Genomic DNA, 14294 nt, shown 5'->3' on the forward strand with positions numbered 1-14294 from the left:
TCTTTGAGTGACCACATTCACACCTCCCTCAGGAGGGGACATCTGCTGATAACAGACTATTGAATGTCACTGCATGACTGATAAGAACTATAACATCCCATTGTGAGATGCTCCGCCCAGAGGGAGGAGCCAAGAATTGCTACCCAGATATAATCCAGAGGTTTTTGAGATACCAGTGATAGTGGAACCCTGGAAAAAGTTAAAGATAGAATCTAAAATGTTAGGCTTTGTGCTTTCCCAGATCAACTGCACATGCGTAAGCAGTATGATAAATTATATAATTGTTAGATGTGATGATTGTTTAGTAATTAAATGAAATTATTATATAACCATAGGAAGAATAGTGAGAAAGTATGTTGGAAATTCAGAGAGGGGCTAAATTTATGTATACAATAGAACAGTATAAGTTTAATAATTAACATGAAAGTAACGATAGAGTATAAAACATGATCATTTCGGATGTATGGTCGGAGTCAGATTTGGGTTGAATATATCCCGATTCCCGGAGCTCTTAATATAAAGCACTGCATATAATCCCCCTTGATTATGTGTTTTTGAACGCTAACACCAGCACGGCTTTCTCCACGGAATTCCCCAGAGGAACACCAGCTCTCTCTTCTCCCACTGGATCTTCAGAGGAAGAATACATCCTTCTCTACAGATACCCCCCGCTCCAGCAGAACCACATCTGACGCTTCAGGAGGGCTGCAGCCACATTTCCAATTGGACTTCCACCAACACCCTGACCCACAGGGTGTCAGGTTGGGTTCTGACTCTGTCAGTGTTGTTCTAGTGTACTGCATTGTTTATTTTATCCTTTATTTTTTTTCCCCTATTAAAGAACTGTTATTTCCTGCTCCCATATTTTTGCCTGAGAGCCCCTTATTTAAAATTTATAGCAATGCCGAGGGGTGGGGATGGTTTACATTCTCCATTTCAGGGGAGGTTCCTGCCTTCCTTAGCAGACTCCTGTCTTTCCAAACCAAGACAGATTTTGGCGCCTAACATGCAGCTAGAGGGCACAGAAACAAAAAGGGAAATACAGTTCTTGAATAATCTATTTTTTTGTATGTGTGCTGCTATGGAAACCTCATTAAGCGACACCATGTGGTCCAGCATGCCCTGGTTTGGGCGGCACCTAATCATGGCTGTATTTCTCCCATTTGTAGGCCCTTATCTAAGCATGGGTCCTATAACCAAGGCTACTGTGTCTGTTATCCAGTATGTTTTATGGGTGAATAAGGTGAAGGATGAAGAGGAACAAGAACCAGTGACACGTGCTGAAGAGGCTCCTCCATACAACCAACTGCCCCCAGAGGAAACACGCTACGCTCTTTTCACTGATGGTTCCTGTCGCATTGTAGGGATGAACCGGAAGTGGAAAGCAGCCCTATGGAGCCCCACACGACAGGCTGCACAAGCTACCGAAGGAGAAGTTGGATCAAGCCAACTTGCTGAACTCAAAGCTGCTCAACTGGCCCTGGACATTGCTGAGAGAGAGAAGTGGCCAAAGCTCTACCTCTACACTGATTCATGGATGGTAGCCAATGCTCTGTGGGGATGGCTGGAGTGGTGGAAAGAGGCTAACTGGCAGCATAGAGGAAAACCAATTTGGGCTGCTGATGAGTGGAAAGACATTGCTACCCGGGTAGGGAGGCTACCTGTGAAGGTCTGCCATGTAGATGCCCATGTCCCCAAGAGCAGAGCCAATGAGGAACACCAAAACAATGAGCAAGTAGACCAAGCTGCAAAGATAGAGGTGTCGAAGACAGACTTAGATTGGCAATGTAAGAGGGAGTTATTCCTAGCTCGATGGGCCCATAATGCCTCAGGCCATCAGGGCAGAGATGCCACCTATAAGTGGGCACGAGACCGAGGGGTGGATCTAACCATGGACAGTATTTCACAGGTTATCCATGATTGTGAGACGTGTGCTGCCATCAAGCAGGCCAAGGGAGTGAAGCCCTATTGAAGATGGAGGGAGAGACCCAACTTCCTTGTTCAGCTGTCGAAGGAAGGGGACCAGGACACCAGTTGGTTCATCACAGGCCCTTCAGGTCCGGTCCGGTCCCGGTCCCTCAGGTCTTTCTGGTCCAGTTTATTGAAGAAAGTATCAAACACTTATACAGCAAATAATAAGCTTATGAATATTCTGTAAGCTAAGCAATCTATTGGTTAAACTATAGGATTAACTCATCTTCATTCCTTAGGGGTTACGTCTCTCTTTTCTCATGTCTCTTTCACTGTTTGTTATTATACCACAGCTAGGCCCATGGACACTGCTATCTGTGCAGGTGCAGGACTTGGAATTAGCCATGGTTTTGTGCTTTTCCATTTTCTAGCAGCTAAATTCTCAACATTCAGCATCTGACTCCGTTTATTCACTCAATCAATCACTTTTTATAACAGTGTTAATTAAGTGCATGCATATTGCAAACCCGAGCTCACAATAGGTCAGAGATAACACACCAACTCCTCCTTATGTTTCCAATACCAAGATTTGGGTTGTCAAAATTATTTTTGCTTTCCCAAAACAGCCAAAGATATACTATCTACTTGTTATGAGAAAGCTGCCTGAGAACTCTGGTATGCAAGGTTCTCAAGGTCTTCATGTTTGTCACTTTTACTTGTAATTAAAAACAACCTGAGAACTTCTGCTGTTTACAGAAAGAGGCTGTGAGAATTTTACTCCTCACAGCTGCCTTCTAAGCCATTTCTGAAAAAATCTCCAACAAAGCCCCACTGGTATGGTGGGCGGTGGTCCAAGTACAAGCATGGGGAGGCCTGGCAGATTGACTATATCACACTGCCCCAGACACACCAAGGCAAGCGCCATGCGCTGACCATGGTGGAAACCGCCACTGGATGGTTGGAGACCAACCCTGTGCTTCATGCCACTGCCCCTACCACCATCCTGGGCCTGGAAAAGCAAATCCTGTTGAGACATAGTGTGGGAGGATCGTCGTTCATTTGTCCCAGGTGTCCACAGGGTTGGGTTTTTTACCTAGGTACAGGCAGTCCTTTGGTGACAGGGGAACTCCCACCAGGCTTGTTGAGAGTAGATCCTCTACGCTTCCCATGGCCATGCAAAGATTGTCTGGCTTTAATGACTTTGCCAAAGTGACCCAGATGTTTTGTTTTGGCTGAGGGATGATCCAGCCGGTGGTCACTTGGATACAGATGAGGGCGCTGATAAAGATGATGGCAATGGTGGCACTGGCACTGCTGCGGGGTGCCCTGGAGGGTATCGCAGGAAGAATCATGCTTCTTCTTTCCATAGAAAGGAGAAAGCTAAGGTAGTTTTCACTTGTGAATGGTAAAAGCACACATTAGTTGACTTATTTTAAGACATTCTTAAATATTCTTAAGTTCTCCCTATAGCTCTTACCAACTCCTCCCAGTCACTCCCTTCACTTTCTTAAGGAAAGTTTGAGGGAGAGGAAAAAGGAGTAGTTTCAAGACGGGAAGGAGGGAGGGGTAGGGATAAAGGGTCACTGGTAGAGGGATGGAAAAGGGAGGGGTGGGTCTGCATTTGAGATTGACATGGACGTTATCAGTGGGATATATCTACATGTGATGAGTGTCCTTGCCACAATGTTTGGATATGTGAATTTCTTTTTTCTTCATCTCCAAGAGAAAGCTGCTTCTTTGGAACGGTGGGAAAGGGAACTGACTTCCTGTTCATTCGAGGAGTCATCTTCAGATCTGTGGTCTATATAGGGACTGATAAATCTTCTGGGAATCCACCGGGGTCCTGTATCTGTAGAAACACAAGCATATTCTGTCCCCCACATAATGAGAGGGTATGGCCCTTCAACAATTTTAGATTCATGATTCTGATCAAGTACTGGAGGTCTTTCTTTGAGGTGTGTGTACGTGTTGTTATGAAAGTGCCTTAAGACAGGGGGGTTTGGTTCATTTTTGAGAGCAATTCTTGAAATATATATGATATTAGAATTAATGAAATGAAAATAATGTAAAGTACTTTGCACAGTCTCTCTTGTATAGAGAGAGCCGGGGGCTATGTACAAACCACAAACGGGACAGGACTGCTGTGGAACGTGCCTTGAGCTGTTTTATTTTTCAGCATCAGTCTCATTACATGGTTGTGTCAATGGGAAGATGCCAGCAGCTCACATCCCAAGCAGCAGACCAAGAACTCAATAGTACAACTTACTTTATAAGTTTTTTGACCAATCACACAAAGCAAAAGCATATTGACAGCAGTTCTATCCAACCACTATAAGCACAAGTACCTTTCGTTAAAACAATGCTTGCCTATTTCGAATACAATACCTGCTTGTAAGCCTTAAAACACAATGCACAGAGCTCCATTATTAAGCTTCAAACTTCCTAATATCTTGTTAGAAAAACTTTTCTGTATCTTAGGGAGTTATTCCAGACAAGCGTTAATACACAGACCATTGTTCTATTCGTCCTTACTTTCTACTTTTTGCATAATTTTTCTGCTGACCTATCTCATGACTACTGCTTAGCTCTAATCACAGTTCTGCTGTCTCTGAGGCCTGCCTTTTGCAGCTTCCCCAAAACTCTCTGATTTTGTGGATTCCCACACTGAACACAAGTTCAGCTATTTTAAATCAAAAGCTCACTGATGTAGATAGTATTAGATATGGCACACTGCAAAACAGAGCTGCTATAGATTTTTTGCTGTTAGCACATGAGCACAGGTGTGAGGATTTTGAAGGAATGTGTTGGCTGAATCTCTCTGGCCAGTCTGCATCCATTCACAGGAACTGAAAAAACTACAAGATAACATGAAAAAATTGACCCTGAATGACTGGGGCTTGGATGAATGGTTTGAGGGATGGGGAATAACTGGATGGTTGAAAGACAAAATAAAGACAGCTTTGTTATTACTAGAAGTCATTCTTATATTGCTTTGTATTATTCCATGCCTAAGGAAATTGGTGACCTGCTTGGTAGAAAATACAGCGAAAAGGGTTTGGCTGGTGCAAGAAGAAGAAGGGGGAGTTGTAGCAATGTATCTGAACAAATTATGCCACACTGTGCACCAGCCATACCACTTGTAGTTGTTCTTATCAAAGTTCTCTGGAATTCACCAAGGTTACTAAGACATAAACTGTGCTAAATGAAGAAAGAAGAGGCTGAGAAACAGAATACCAAGACCTCAAGAACTCGATAAGAGAGGACTGAGAACCACCTGAACTGCAACCAATCACATACTCCGAGAAGTGCGTGCAGAACACAAGGACAACACAGAAGCACCAATGAAGAAGAGCGTGATCAGCGTGTGCAGTAGGATTAGAATGTATAAATAAGTGCATAATGAAAACAATCAATGGCTTCTGTTTAATCAGATTGGTTGGATATACAGGAGTCCTCTTTTCCCACAATGGGTGCATGGGAAAGGGGGATGGTTCTTTTCCATAGAATGGAAAGTACTGAGGCAGGAGGAGGAGACAAGTGACACTTGCAGGCCTGGGGCCTCATTGCCTCCTTGTCCCTGCTCAGCAGCCTGGCAGGGGCCGCCCCATGCTCCTGCCCTTGGCACTGCACATCCCCACATGCCAGTGCCCATCCCGGGAAGAGCCCTGAGCAAGGAGGTGGGGATAGGATCTGCCTGGCCAGGGGCTGGGGCTCAGGCATTGGCCCTTGGCATTCCTGAAACACATCCAGTTTTGCTCAGCACCAGAGAGAGCTTGGCCTTGTTTGTCCCCAGCTGTCATCACTGCCTCCAGTGTTCTGCTCTAATAGGAATCAGGGGACACTTTCTGAGTCGTGTTCCTCAGTGGGACCCATTAACACTTCAAGGAACTTTGGAGTTTCAATTTAATTTTGAGTTCTTGAGAAGTTTTTTGAGCACTCTCTCAGGGACTGAGATTGATGTAAACAACACCAAATCCCCAAGAGGCTCATTAAAGGCCTTGTGCTGTGTCTGTGCTGCTGAGCTTTAAATGAACAGCTCTTGCCAGGGCCAGCTCCTCTCCCAGCCCAGTAGGGCTGAGGGCTCTGCCTGCAGGCACTGAGGGGACAGGAGCCAGGCAGAGACAGGCTGAAGGCAATCAGGATTGGGAAGACATTGAGCTGAGACTTCACATGGGGAAAGATCTTCACAGCCCTGTGCATGGTGAGTGTGTGGGTGCAGGGCAATGACCCCTGTGCTCCTGGAGGGATCTCCTGAAGCCAGCACACCCCACAGCCTGGGGGATGTGTCAGGAGGACTCTCTCCAGTTTCTCTGTCGCACAGGAGGAGCAGGAGGACGATGTTCTGCAGAGCGGGGCTGCCCTGGGCACCGTCAGAGGGACAGGGCAGGACGGCTCCTGCTGCCAGGGACGGCTGCAGGGGCTGAAGCTGGGGCTGCAGCCAGGGCTGCCCAGGGCTGTCCTGCAGAGCAGCTCCTGCAGTCCTCAGGGCTCTTGGCCAGCCCAGGGCATGTGCCACTTGCCAGGGGCAGCTCTCAGCCTGCCTGGCAGCTCCCCATGGACGCTGCAGGGGAGAAGTTGGAGGTGGAAGGAGCCACCCCCATCAGGGCAGATTCCTCCTGCTGTGGAGATGTTGCTGCATGGCCAGGGCTGCTCTCAGCTTTCTCCTAAAGGGAAGGGAAAGGGGCTGTCAGCTTTGGCTGTGTCACTGAGGCTCCTGCACTGTCACCCTGGGCATCAGCAGATGGGCCTCAGATCTCCCTCAGAAAGTGCCTCCTCAGCCTCCTCTCCCTACAGACAGCAGCAGCAGCTCCTTGGCTTGCAGCATTTCTGTTTGTCTGGCCTGCCCTTAAGGTCCTGCTGCCAGGGAGATGCCCCTGGGCAGTGCCCTGTGCTGGGAGGGGTCTGCAGGGCAGAGCTGAGCCCCCATGGCTGGGCTGGGCTCTGGCAGCACTGGCAGGGACAACGATTGGATAGAGAGAAACAGCTCCCAGTAGGCACAACTCCAGTCAGTAGAGAGCCAGGCCAGCCCTTGGTATCCCTCCATGTCCAGCTGCATAGGGAGAGAGAGAAGAGTTGGAAAGATTGATTTTGAAACTGGAGTCATCAAAAAAAGCCTCGTTATTTTTAAGTGCAGTTTTAAATTGGTACATCCTGTACTAGAGCGAGGGGAAATGAGCAAAGGGCACCTGTGTTGGCCCAGCAGGTTTGAGTGCACTGGAGCACAGGGAGCCCTGTTTTCCCGCTGGGCTCCCCAGTGTTCAGCCTGAGAGCAATGCTAAGAACAGGACTTCTGTCCCTTCTAAAAAACACACAGTTACTTTGGAGCCCAAAGCTACACTGAAAAAAAAAAAAGGTAAATTAAATTTCCCCAGGGAAAGAGAAGCAAGTTTTAGTGGTTGTGTAAGAAAATAGCATAGCATTGACTGAAAGTATTTTGTCCAAATTATCAATGTTGTCTTTGAACAGCTCAAAAAGTCCAGAATCAAGAAATGTCCAACAGCACCTCCATCAGACACTTCCTCCTGCTGGCATTGGCAGACACGCGGCAGCTGCAGCTCCTGCACTTCTGCCTCTTGCTGGGCATCTCCCTGGCTGCCCTCCTCGGAAACGGCCTCATCATCAGTGCCGTAGCCTGCGGCCACCACCTGCACATGCCCATGTTCTTCTTCCTGCTCAACCTGGCCCTCAGTGACCTGGGCTCCATCTGCACCACAGTCCCCAAAGCCATGAACAATTCCCTCTGGGACAGCAGGGACATCTCCTACAAAGGATGTGCTGCTCAGCTCTTTTTCTTTCTCTTTTTCATCTCAGCAGAGTATTTCCTCCTGACCATTATGTGCTACGACCGCTACGTGTCCATCTGCAAACCCCTGCACTATGGGACCCTCCTGGGCAGCAGAGCTTGTGCCCACATGGCAGCAGCTGCCTGGGCCAGTGGCTTTCTCAATGCTCTCATGCACACAGCCAATACATTTTCCCTGCCCCTGTGCCATGGCAATGCCCTGGGCCAGTTCTTCTGTGATGTGCCCCCAATCCTCAAGTTCTCCTGCTCACACACCAGCACCCTCCAAAAGCTGGGACTCAGAGCAGTTAGTGCCTGTTCAGCATTTGGCTGTTTTGTGTTCATTGTTTTCTCCTATGTGCAGATCTTCAGGGTCGTGCTTAGAATCCCCTCTGAGCAGGGACGGCACAAAGCCTTTTCCACCTGCCTCCCTCACCTGGCTGTGGTCACCCTGTTCCTCAGCACTGCAGTGTTTTCCTACCTGAAGCCTTCCTCCATGTCCTCCCCATCCCTGGATCTGGCCCTGTCAATTCTGTACTCGGTGGTGCCTCCAGCCCTGAACCCCCTCATCTACAGCCTGAGAAACCAGGAGCTCAAGGCTGCAGTTTGGACACTGATGAGTGGACCATTTAGGAAACATTAAACTGGTTGCCAATATCTGCATATGTCTTGAAATAAAAGTAATGTTTGATACTTGTTGTTGGATTGTTTTTTTTTTTTTTTTGTTCTGTTTTCATTTCTTAATATTCTCCCTAAACAAAGGCCATTTTTTCTGCAATTTCTTATTTTACTTCAGCAAAATTCACTGTGGCCTCAGACTGTGTCAATGAGGAGCTGGTCTTTTGGTGGCTTTAAAGGAGATAAAGGATCTTTCAGTAGAGTTTTCATGGGAGATCCTGTTATGTTGCCTTCTCTGGAGCTGCAGCAGCAATGTCTGTGTGCAGAGCTGGGGGCAGATCAGTGCTGGCCCAGCAGCTGTGCCCAGCAGCAGCAGCACTTGGTGTTGCCAGTGCTGCTGCCGTGGCCCAGCCCCGCTGCCCTGGTGGCCCTGGTGTTGCTGCAGGGCCTGAGTGCTCTCGGGGCCGGGCACAGCCCTGGGGGTGGCAGCGCTGGGGCTGCAGCAGGGACAGGCCATGGGCACTGCTGGGGCAGCACTGACACCTCAGGCCAGGGCCTGGGGGCTCCAGGCTCCTTGCCCAGGGTCTCTCAAGAACACACCCAGGCCTATGCTCAGCACAGAAACCCATGTGAGCAGCCCCAGGCTGGCTGTGGGCAGGCTGGGGGCAAACAGCATGGCTGGGGCTCTGCAAGGGCCTTGGGGGAGATGGAAAGGAGCAGCAGAGCAGGGGCTGATCCATCTTCAGTGCGCTGGACAGCCCAGGGCAGCATCCCAGAGCGTCCTCATGGAGCTGCCAACAACATCCCCCCTCTGCAGCCCTGGCCTCTCCCCCAGCTCACACAGGTGCCCTATCCTTGCAGGCACAGACACGGCAGCACTGGCTCAGGAGCCCCTGTTTGCACTGCACACAGCAGGGGGAGCACCCCCATGCTGTTGGTGTGGGGACATGAACCTGAGGGAGCACAAATGCCATCAGCCCCTGGGGCCAGCAAGGGCTGGGGGACACCAGGGAAACCACTCAGCTTTGTCGTGGCCTCTGCAGTCAGCCAGAAAGTTTGTTCCCATCAGCTGGGAGGTTTCTGTCCCACTGCAGACGCTGTTGCTCAGAGCCAGGGCTGCCTGGCAGCCACCCCAAACTGCCCTCAGCATTTCCTTTGTGCCACCTTTGCTTTCTTTACTCTTTCCCTGATATAAATTTCTTGCTCTCGTGCACCCCTGTTCATTCCCCTGCAAACAACCCATCCCTGTTTGCCCTTTCCTCTCTGGCCCCACTCCCCATTGCAGATCTTATTTGGCACCATGGGAACGCCCCAAGGGGAGCCAGATCATCCTACAAGTGCTGCAGAAATTGTCTGCAGGCTCCTGCAGTGCCTGGTGCTGCTCCCTTGCCAGAGGCACCCCAGGCCAGGGGGGCACATCTGGGCTGCTGTGTCTGGCTCTGGGGCTCCCTGTTCTGGGCAGTGAGGAGGAGCTGCAGAGGCTCTGCAGGACTGACAGGATGGGCTTTGGGGCTGCCAGGAGAAGCTGAGGGACCTGGGCTGCTGGAGCTTCTGAAGGGGAGGCCCAGGGCTCCTCCTGCAACTGCTCCAAGGGTGCTTTTAGAGAATCCCAGAATCAGCAAGGTTGGAAAAACCTTGGAGATCATCAAGTCCAACCTGTGTCCTGACACTGCCTTGACTCCCTTGAGCCTCCTCTTCTCCAGGATAAACAACCCCAGCTACCTTAGCCACTCCTCACAGGACTTGTGTTCTAGACCCCTCACCAGCCTTGTTGCCCATCTCTGGACACGCTCCAGCCCTTCCATGTCCTTCCTAAATTGGGGGCCAAGAACTGGATACAGCACTCGAGGTGCTGAGCACAGGGGAAGAATCACTGCTCTGCTCCTGCTGGCCACACCATTCCTGATCCATAGGAGTGCCAGGGGTTGGATGAGGGAAATGGTGGGGAGGGGGTGGGTACAGAGTGTGATTGATTGTCAGCCATGAAGTGTCTTGATCTTCATACCTACTCAGGCTGTAGTAGAAGGTTCTCTGGGTCAATATCAATTGGACATTGCTGATATCAATCTTTATACAAAAATAGAAAGCAGGAAAAAACAGTTCACTTTGCATTGTTTCCAATACAATATATTAACTTTGAATTAACTTCTAAAGTCTGTCTAACTGACCACAGAAGATTTGAAAACTTAATTTTTTCTCAAGGGCTTGTCTTGTTCAGGTGTTTTGAACAAATGTTTTGTGATTTTCTCACTAAATTCCTGAAATAAAGAGCTCAAGACAGAAGAGGCCTCTGGAAGAGTAAAATTCATCAGCAACCTCCAAGTGGCTGAGGATCCATTTCCATCAGAGCAGCAATGAAGAGAAATGGGCACAGCTTTGTGGCTGCCCCTGCTTTGGCATGGGCCCTGGGCCTGGAGCGGGAGCAGCTCTTGAGGGCTCTTGTGCTGCCCTGGTCAGATGGGATGGCAGCAGGGGCTGCAGAGATCTCAGCACCTCAGCCCAAGGGGAGCCAGGGAGCCTCCTTTGGCCTTGGCCAAGCACCTTCCCCCATGGCTGGGGCTGAGTCCTGTGGCAGCTGCAGCTGCTGCTGTGCCCTTGCCAGGGGCTGAGGCCATGGGGCAGTGCCCAGAGCAGCCTGGCCTGAGCAGAGCTGTGGGGCCAGAGCTGGCCAGGCTGGGCTGGGGAGAGGCCCTTGGTGCTGCCCAGAGCTCAGGGCAGCTGGCAGAGCTCGCAGGGAGCTGGGCTGGGCTCAGAGAGCCTGGCCCAGAAACCATCAGTGTCCATCTCAGCCTGGCTGAGCGTGCAGGGGCAGGACTCAGGCCAGGCCTTGTGGGGCAGGGCCAGCGCCTGTGCAAGGCATTGCAAACAGGCAAGTGGCCCAGAGAGGAGGCTGCTCTGGGCCCACCCAACTGATTGGTTTCATGCTGTGAGCTGCAGGAAGTTGCCCAATCATTCTGAAGTTAAAATAAATATATCATTAATCATAATTTTAATTATGTTTATATCTATGACAGAATTATCGTATGTCTTTGTCTAAAACTGTTCCTGTACAGAAATCCCTGGGGGATGGTGGACATGTCAGATGCTGCTGGGACATCACAGTGAGCTGAGGGAAGAGCTGTGATGGTTATTAAACTGTTCAAATGTTCAACTTGTGTTTGTTGGCAAGAAACCTTTCTGTGCCTCTGAGTGTCACCAGGCCCTGAGCCCAAAGGACACAAACCTGATGAGTTGTGGTTCCCACTGCAGTGGCTGCACTTGGACCTTGGCTCTGCACAGGAGAGCTCTTCACTCCCTTTCTCCCTTTTCCTCCCACTGGGCATGGAGGGAGCTCCTGACTTCAGCCTGTGATTCACGTATGCAAAGAGCAAATCTGGGCAGAATCAGGGCAGGGAGAGTTCAGGGGACCTTGAGATCTGTGCTGGGCACAGAAGGTGTTTGCCATTTCTGTGGGACTGTCTTCTGTAGAAAGTGGATTTAATATGCAGCAGAGGAATGACTTTTGCATTTGATGGAGCTGTGCCTTCCTTTGGCTTTGTTGGCTGACAAGAAATGAACATTCCTCTGTGTCTTGGGCAGGTCCTTCTCCCAGGAAAGCAGGTGGGAGTTGGAGCCAAGGAGCTGAAAGCTTCAGGTGCAGCCTGGTCTGGAGGGAGCTCAGATCTGCACAAGGCTGCTCTGAGTGCCAGGGCTTGGATGGGGGAAATGGTGGGGTGAGTGTAGGGACAGAGTCTGACTGATTGTCAGCCATGAAGGGTCTTGGTTTTCATATCTATTCCAACTGCATGAGGAGGTACTTGGATTCAGTGACAATAGGAGACTGCATATATCAATTTATGAACAGGAAAACAAAACTAAACAAGACCTAAAAAATCTATTCTCGCTATCTTTTTAAATATCATGTATTCACTTTGAATACACTGCTGAGATTTACTTAACCACAAAACATTTGGAAATTAAATCAAATTATTCCCAGAGGCTTGGCTTGTTCAGGTGTTCACAATGTTAATGAGCCCTGGCACACTGAATTCCTGAACTGAAGAGCTGAAGGCTAAACAAGCCTCTGCAGCAGGAAAATTCAGCAGCAGCCTTCAAGTTGCTGAGGATGTCAGCAGCCCCCACTGAGGCCATCCCTGCCCAGAGACCGTGGGGGAATGGGCAGACAAGGAGAGCGTCCCTGGGGCTGGGGCAGCACAACTCAGAGGCAGCAGCGGCTCCAGCTGGGCAATGGAGTGTGGAATGTGGCTGGGCAAACCCTGCGTGGGCTGGGCCAAGCAGGACACACAAGCCCTGACCCCCATTCCGCAAACAAGTCTCTCAAGGAGACATTTAAAAGGAATTTGAGTTGTTTGTGTCCTCTGAGCTGGACTCCCTGGAGAAATACTAACAAGAGATTCTCAGGAGCTCAAAACAGCAAACTAGACTTTACTGGGAAATTTAGAAAATCAGAGAAGCTTTCGCAAAAGGTTTAATAGGACATTCAATCAAGAAACAAAAAACACTTCTCAAAGAATGAATTTGGCCCATTCAATCTCACAAACTCTAAGCCTTTTCAATTTTAGGTTAATCAAAATTTGCAAGAAGAGGGAATTAGAAACAGAGAAAGACAAAAAGGATACAGAGAAGCACACACACAGAGCTACCAACTCCTGGATTCCAGCACTGCTCACATAGAAATTCCAAGAGGAGGTAGGGTCAAGATGTGTGCTTGCCTTGTGGTCAGCCTTCAATACCCCTTGGTCTCCCTGGGCCCTTCCCCCAGGTGGGCCTTGGGCTCATTTGGTCCCTCAGGAGCTGGGCTGGGGCTGCAGAGGTGGCTGTGGAGCATTGCCTATTGGAATATGAATCCCAATATTACTAGTTAGATTGTGCCTGGGCCAGTGTGACCCTCGCTGCTGAGCCAAAGACGGCTTCTGTGGTGCTTTACCCCAGAGACACCTTTAGCTTGCTGGTGATTGCAGCCGGGCACTAAACAAGTCCAGGCTTGTTAGGAACTCCATTACCTCAGGAAGAAGACTTCAGGCAAAGGTGAGGAGTAAAAAGGAGGGATTCTGCCGGAGGGTTATATGCAGTGGTTTATTCCATGGTTACAGACATCTGAATCTTGGGGAGACCTCCAACAGAATAGCGAGCACATGGCTGGACTCACCTTTTAAGCTCAGGGGGTGGGGAGGGGAGGGGACAGGTGAGCCACCAACCAGGTGGGGGGGGCGGGGTCTCAAGGGGCGAGGGACACCTAGACAGGCCAATGACCTCTGGGCCTGTGGGGCATCCTTTGAATTTGACCAACCATACGACATCTTTGCTGGAATGTTAAGCCTGATTGACAGGACTCACTCAGCAAGAGGGCAAGGGGGAAGGTAGAGGGGTGTAAGCACATCTGGGAAGGGACCCGGGACCCGGAAGTCTAAAACAGGACATTACAACACACTACAACAATTGCCTGTGCTGTGCCAGGGACTGGCAGCCACTGCTGGGCTGGGATAGAGGCTCTGGGAGGGATTGGGGTTCCAGGGTAGGGCAGGGCCAGGGTTCCAGGGCAGGGCAAGGCTGGACCTGCCCCTTCCTCTGCCACACAGAGGAAGCCAGCAATCTCCTCCAGTCTGTCACAACATTCACAGGGAATGTTGGGTGTGGAACTCAAATTTGGCCATGGGCACCTGGATGAGAAGGACAGCTCTTTTCCATAGCACAGAGCCCCAGTGTTTAGAAGGCAGGTGAGAGCCTCACTAGGCCAAGGCCAGCCGGACTTGTCAGGAATGGCAGATTTTTTCTGGGAGCTGTCTTTGGATTTAGGGAATTTTGAGGTGGAACCTAATCTCGGCCATGGGTGCCTGGAGCAACTGGCAGTGACTGAGTCTACACTGGGGGAAACTGGGATTGACTGGGACCATGCTGGGGGAGACTGGGATCAGAGTGGACTCATACTGGGATCATACTTGGAGTGACTAGGTCTATGCTGGGGGCCACTGAGAGCAACTGG

The sequence above is a fragment of the Zonotrichia albicollis genome, chromosome 26 (assembly GCF_047830755.1).
Source record: "Zonotrichia albicollis isolate bZonAlb1 chromosome 26, bZonAlb1.hap1, whole genome shotgun sequence".
Taxonomy (NCBI): domain Eukaryota; kingdom Metazoa; phylum Chordata; class Aves; order Passeriformes; family Passerellidae; genus Zonotrichia; species Zonotrichia albicollis.